Below are 6,340 nucleotides of genomic sequence, written 5' to 3'. Positions count from 1 at the left end.
CAGGTTGGCCTCGAACTCACAGAGATCCGCCTGCCTCTGCCTCCCGAGTGCTGGGATTAAAGGTGTGTGCCACCACAGCCTGGCGCCCCACCAGTTTTATAGCCACCGTCAGACATTGAAGAGCACCAAGAATCCTAATTCAAGAGTCAGCAGAGGCAGAGGGCTGCAGCAACTGGGATCTACCACTAGCTTAACAATGGCCTTTGCTGGAAAGGCTGAGTAAGTCCACAGGCTACTGGGGACATCAGGAAAGCAGCAAGAACGAGGCTTAAAGGAGACTCGAGACAGGCACGTTCCTATGTCTGCTGCTCACACGCCTCTCCAGCTGCTCCTACCTACCTGATGCTGAAATAAACAGGGAAGAAGTCTAGGCCATTCCCAGGTCTCCCTTTCCCTGGATATTTCTGCAGCTCAACTGTTCACCATCCTGCCCTCCCTCTTGCCACTGGGCATGTCTAGGTAGTTTTCAATGTGATATATTTTCTGGCAATGCTCTTGGGACTAGCTAACAATTCTTAAGCATAAGTCATCAGGGAACTAGCGATAGGCATCTCTGAATAAAGCAAGCATTTACTCCCTAATGAGGGCATCAGGTAAAGCAAACCTTCCTCCCACCACAACTGCCAACACTCCCTTAAACCATCTAGTTAAGAGTATAGAAGCTGTCAATCTGCCAGCTACCCGCTGCTCAGAGGTCAGACTCAAACCATTTGTCTCCCTTGCTTTAGATGTGAGGACCCTACCAGTTACACACATTTGTCCCTCTATTTATGGTGGGGTTACATCCAGACAAACCCATCATAAGCTGAAACTATCATAAATTTAAAAAATGTGGTTAATATAGTAAACACCATAGCTTAGCTCAGCCTACCTTCAATGTGCTTGCAACACTTAACACTAGCCAACAGCTGTACAAAATCATCCAGAAAGCAAGTACATAACGAAGTACTGGGTGTCAGGTATGGTGACACGTGCCTCTAATCCCAGCTCCTGGGAAGCAGAAGCAGCAGGATCAGGTGTTCAAACCTCGCCTCGGCCATACAGCAATTTGAGGCCAGTCCATGCTAGAGGAGACCCTGCCTTAAAAAAGGTGGAGAGAGAGAAAAGAGAAGAAAGGTGGCATTGAAGAGAGGGCATTGAAATCTGTAGTTAATTTATTAAACACTATACTGCAAAAAAACAAGAATGGTTATGTGGGTAAGACTTTGTACCGCTGAAAAGCAGAACCCTGGTAGATCAGGGTAGCACTTTTCCACACTTCCCTAAAACTTCTGTGGCTACAGTTCTCAAGGTGGCATGAACCTTTCGCGGGTGAGGCTGGAGAGCCGGCTCTTAGTGCCCTGGCTTCTATCCTGCTGCTTTTCATTGCTGACTCCCATTTTAGAGGCAAGCCAATTAGCTGACTTGGACAAATGTGGGGAGCTCTGAGGTCTGGGACACAGCACTTGGCTTAGCTTGAGGAAACAGGAAGCCTCTTCTATCTAAATTCCCTCAGGTAAAAAAGATTTACTCAGGCAACAAAGTGAAAGGTCTGAGGGCTGATGTCATAGCTCCACAGAGTTCCTGGAACAATAGCAAACACCTGAATTTCTCTCTGATCAGACTTGTGGCTGAACAAGATAGGGAAATTTCAAAGATAACTATTCTGATCTTTATCAATATAGTGAGCAGAGTTCCCAATTTCTTCCTTGGAAGAGCTTTAAGGACTAACTCCTCACAGGCTGAGACAACTTCCAGTAACAATCTTACCATCAAAGGATTCTGGGTAAGAAGTTGCCCAGCCTCACAGCTTGCTGCTACTGGCTTACTGCAAGTGCTTGAAAGTGTGCTTATTTTTTGCACATGAAATACAAACAGGTGTTTAATCTCAGGCCTCCAAGTCTTGATCATTAGTAACTAAGTCCATAGAACTATAGGGCGGGGTGGGGTGGACAGCAAAAAGGCCTCTAAGTGTAAATGGGATGCTAGCAAAAGTGTTTGCAACTTTTACCTCTTCATTTTTAAACATTTTATTTTTATTTTATGTGTATGGGTGCTTTGCCTGCATGTATGTCTGTGCATCATGTGCCTGCCTGGTGCCCAGAGTCCAGAAGAGAGCATGAGACAGTTGTGAGCTGCTATGTGGGTGTTGGGAATTGAACCCAGGTCCTAAGGAAGAGCAACAGCGCTCTTAGCCACTGAGCCATCTCTCCAATCTCCTGCTTAATCTCAGGCTTCCAGGCCTTGATCATTGACTGATTCCAGGCATGGGGTAAGGGGTAGGGACGTGGGAGGGGCAGAAGGTGTAGGGTGGGGTAGACAGCAAAAAGACCTCTAAGTGTAAATGGAATGTTAGCAAAAATTTGTAATTTTTACCTCTTTTTAAAAAAATTCCTACATCTCAAATACACCATTCATTCAGGAATATTAAAAAAAAAATCTTGCTTTGGAGCAATCTGAATTTCATATAGCTTCTCATTAATTCTTGTATCTCCGTGAAGAGGGCACCGACCACGACAAGTAGGGAGTGACAGAGATGAAAGCCTCAAAATATACCAGGCTAAGCCTCTCTTTTTTTTTTTTTTGATTCTTTTGATTATTTGGCTCAAACTCAGTATGTAACCCTTGACAGCCTGGAGCTCGCAATGTCCCTTCTCTGCCTCTTAAATACTGGAATTACAACAGTAGCCAACTCTTCCCACATTGCGGGTGAGACGGACCCCGTGTAGGTCGTGGTGATGTTTGGCAAGACTCCAACAGTGAGTTACATCACGAGCCCTTGGCCCCGATCCACGTAAGGAAAACCATGTGTCTCGAATGCTGGAAGGCTAGCCCTGGTGTTTATCACAGCTTGTCTTTAGGAAAACACACTAACATTTTTTTTTCCCCTGACAATGAACTCCTAAGTTCTCTACCAAGGAGAAAAACACGTGGGAGTAGCAAGGGTGAAAGAAAATGGAAAATTTCCAAAGAAATTCTCAGTCTATGTATCTGTCCTGACAACTCCCTGCGACCTTGTCTGGGAAAGGGGGATGGAAAAGCCTGTTTCTTTCCAGAGGAGGTGGAATTAGCTGGACATCTGAAATATGATCAGAAACTGGGAAAACTTTTAACAGAAAAAAAAAAAACCTGATGTGCTAAGGCATCTAATTTCTAGTCATTCTTTTTTGTTTGTTGAGACAGTTTCTCTGTATGGCCCTGGCTATGCTGAACTCGCTTTGTAGACCAGGCTGCCCCGGAACTCACAGAGATCTGCCTGCCTCTGCCTCCCAAGGTGTGTGCATCACCACTGCCCAGCAATTTCATTTTTTTTGTTTGTTTGTTTCTTTCTTTTTGTTTTTTGTTTTTCGAGACAGGGTTTCTCTGTAGCTTTGGTGCCTGTCCTGGAACTAGCTCTTGTAGACCAGGCTGTGCCCAGCAATTTCTAACCTTTCTTAAGAGATTCCTGCAGAGACTCTTGAGAACCCCTGTGGTCTAGCTGGGCAGTGTGGTGCTTGTCTTTAATCCCAGAACTTGGCAGGCAGAGGCATGTGAATCTCTGTGAATTCTAGGCCAGTTTGATTTACAAAGCCAGTTCCAGGACAGCCAAGGCTACACAGATTTGGAAAACCATTAAAAAGCAAACCCAAACAAAAACCCTCTGAGGCCTGTAGGCACGTTGCTGTTTTGTGGTTGTGTCTGTTTTAACATCACCTATCTTAGGGATTCTTTTATGGAGCCTGATTTCACAGCTGGCTGGAAGTTCATTTTCCTCATCTCAACCACTCTAGTTAGGCTCTCCAGAGTGCTGGACTAGTTTTTGCATTTACATGTAAATCAGCTGAGGCCACCTCCTAAGTTCTTACCAATTCCCTAAACTGCTTTTTACGATACAAGATCCCTGGAGGTCCAATTTTGTTTTCTGGAGTGAAACAAATACAATACAAATCGGTGGGAAAGTTTGATCGTTTCAGTTCTTTACAGAAAACAAAAGATTTGATGTTTTAGCAGCATCAATATATTTCAGAAACACAAAAATATATATACATCACCAAATCATAAACTCAAAATACATTTTTTCTGGTTTCTTGGGAAATCAAGAAAAAATAGTCCAATTAATATTTAAACAAAGCTGGGTGTTTATGGTGTGTGCCTGTAAACCCAGTACTTGGGAGGTAGAAACAGGATAAGAAAGCAGAAGCCAACCTGGACTACATGAGACTATCTCCTCAAAATCAGAACCAAAACCAGACACACAGGCACCATCCACATACAAAGTTAAGCAATCTCCCTCTGAGAAGACCAGAAACCGAGGGAAGTTGAGTAGGAAAAAATTGTGAGCTGTTTCACAATTTACACCTTCCTCAACATTCCATAAGCTTGGTTTGGTGCTAATTCCCTTTAGTGACTTCCCACATTGAAAAGCCTGCCAATCAGTTCGGTTTGGATTTCACCCTAGGGATAGGGGTATTTTTATTTTATTTTTTTTATTTTTTTTTGCAAGACGTGCCGAGGTCTCTGAAGGGCGATGTGCTGGGAACATTCCAGACTTTATGCAAAACGAAGAAAGCCTATCTCTCTCACGAGTCACTCTACCCAGTCAAATGGGATACAAGAAAATAAGACACGGTTGGGTACGACCCTTCTAGAATAAAATGTAAATGTGCTGAAGTGTTCCCGGCACTTAGGCTGCCTGAACCCTCACCAGAGTTCAGGTGTTGTCAACTATTCCGGAATCACACCAACCACTTCAGTGCCTCCCCATCATAGTGATTTCCCTTCCCTAACCCAGTTTTCATGCCCCCCCCCAGCAAACGGTGCCTCAGCTCGCTCAAGCTTTTTCCCCAACAGGTCCCAACTTAATGCTCCAAATTCTCCATCCCAGATAGCCCCAGCTCAAGACTCGGGTCTCCTTCCCCAGAGGTCCCCCTCTCTCCCTGCCCTCAGTCAGGACTCTCCGGTTTCATCTCCTCAACAGGTGTACACCCGGATCCCGATCCGGCGCCCACAGCAAGCGGCCGGGGTTCCCTGCGCCCACACCTTCCGCTCCGCGTCTCCCTAGTCCTTTGCAGCTCACTCCCCCGCGACCAGTCCCCCCACTCCCAAGCAAGCTCAACCCGAGCACGCGTCGCCCGCCGAGCCGCAGAAATCGCAGCCCAAGGCGAAGAAATCCAGCAGCTTCCCGCAGACGTCCCCGGAGACAGGGTGGGGCGAGCTCGCTCCGCTCCCAGCCCGCGGACTCCCTCGGACTCCACAGACCACGGGAGACTCTCAGTTCGCCACAGACATCGGGCGGTGGCACCGTGGAGTCCCCACCTCCTCAGGAGTCGCTCGTCCCAACCCGCCACGCCGCGGGTCCCGCCAGCTCTGCCCGCGCAGCCGCCCGCGCCTCCCCGCCTTGGGCTGGCCGCCCCGCTCCAAACCCACCACCCTCACCTCTCTGCTCCACGCCGCGGCCGAGTGCTGACCCGGTCTTGTCGAAGAAGACAGGACCCGACTACGCCAACAGCACCGTACCTGCCGCGAGCCACTGAGCCGCAGCGGCGCGCCTGACGTCACCCGCGCCTCAAGCACTGGAAGCCCCGAGTCACCTGATCTCCCTGGCAACGCGCGAGGGGGCGGGGCCAAGCGAGGGCGGTGTCATAGCGCGAGCCCCGCCCCCTCCCCCGCAACGCGGTGGGGTTCGCAGCCTAGCGCTTGGCACCTTGGTCCCAAGCTGTTTATAGAGTTCCTCTCCAACTCCTTGCGGGCAACCTGCCTCACGTCGCTAAGGCTGAAGCCTAAGAGAAACGGCAAGTGCAGAGTACGTCGGGTTGTGAGCTGCTGCCGCCTGGCCTCTTCTCCGCTGCTAGCTAGCTAGGTTCAGGAGCCTACTTTGAAGTTGTCGAGCTGAAGCGGATGACTAAACTTGCTATAAACCTTGCTGCAGTAGTGTGTGACCAGTGCTTGAGACTGTAACGAGACTAACAGCAAAACTAGGAATATTTATGTATCCCGGCCAGGACCTCCGGGTCCTCACGGTCACCTATTCCCACAGGAAAAGAAACCGCTGCAATGCTCCCGGAGAACACCCTATAACAAGTTTCCTAGTACTACTTGAAAAAAAAGATGAGAAAAAGAAAAAAAACTTCGATTTTCATTTTGGAAACTGATTTTTCGGGGCTGGAGTATATTTCAGCACGAGCAAGGCCAGATTGCCTCCCAAAACTGGCAAAGGGAAGGGGGAAAGCGACCCAAATTCCTCATCTTGATTGCTACACAGGTATCTTTGTTTGTTTGTTTGTTTGTTTGTTTGTTTGTTTTTCGAGACAGGGTTTCTCTGTGGTTTTGGAGCCTGTCCTGGAACTAGCTCTTGTAGACCAGGCTGGTCTCGAACTCACAG

At 47.9% G+C, this 6,340-nt stretch overlaps 1 non-coding gene across 1 annotated transcript in view; it reads right to left on the bottom strand.

Moving 5' to 3' along the window:
- The window catches only part of LOC101990142, a 54,442-nt gene extending 48,908 nt beyond the window's left edge, over positions 1-5,534 (bottom strand). Inside the window, exon 1 of the transcript XR_003377734.1 lies at positions 5,395-5,534. This is a non-coding gene — a transcript (uncharacterized LOC101990142). The remainder of the gene's footprint in view (positions 1-5,394) is intronic.
- Between the last annotated feature and the right edge of the window lie 806 nt (positions 5,535-6,340).

This window comes from Microtus ochrogaster, chromosome 18 (genome assembly GCF_000317375.1).
Source record: "Microtus ochrogaster isolate Prairie Vole_2 chromosome 18, MicOch1.0, whole genome shotgun sequence".
NCBI classification, from domain to species: domain Eukaryota; kingdom Metazoa; phylum Chordata; class Mammalia; order Rodentia; family Cricetidae; genus Microtus; species Microtus ochrogaster.
Note: the sequence above shows the minus strand (reverse complement) of the source record. Positions and strands in the feature narration are given on the sequence as shown.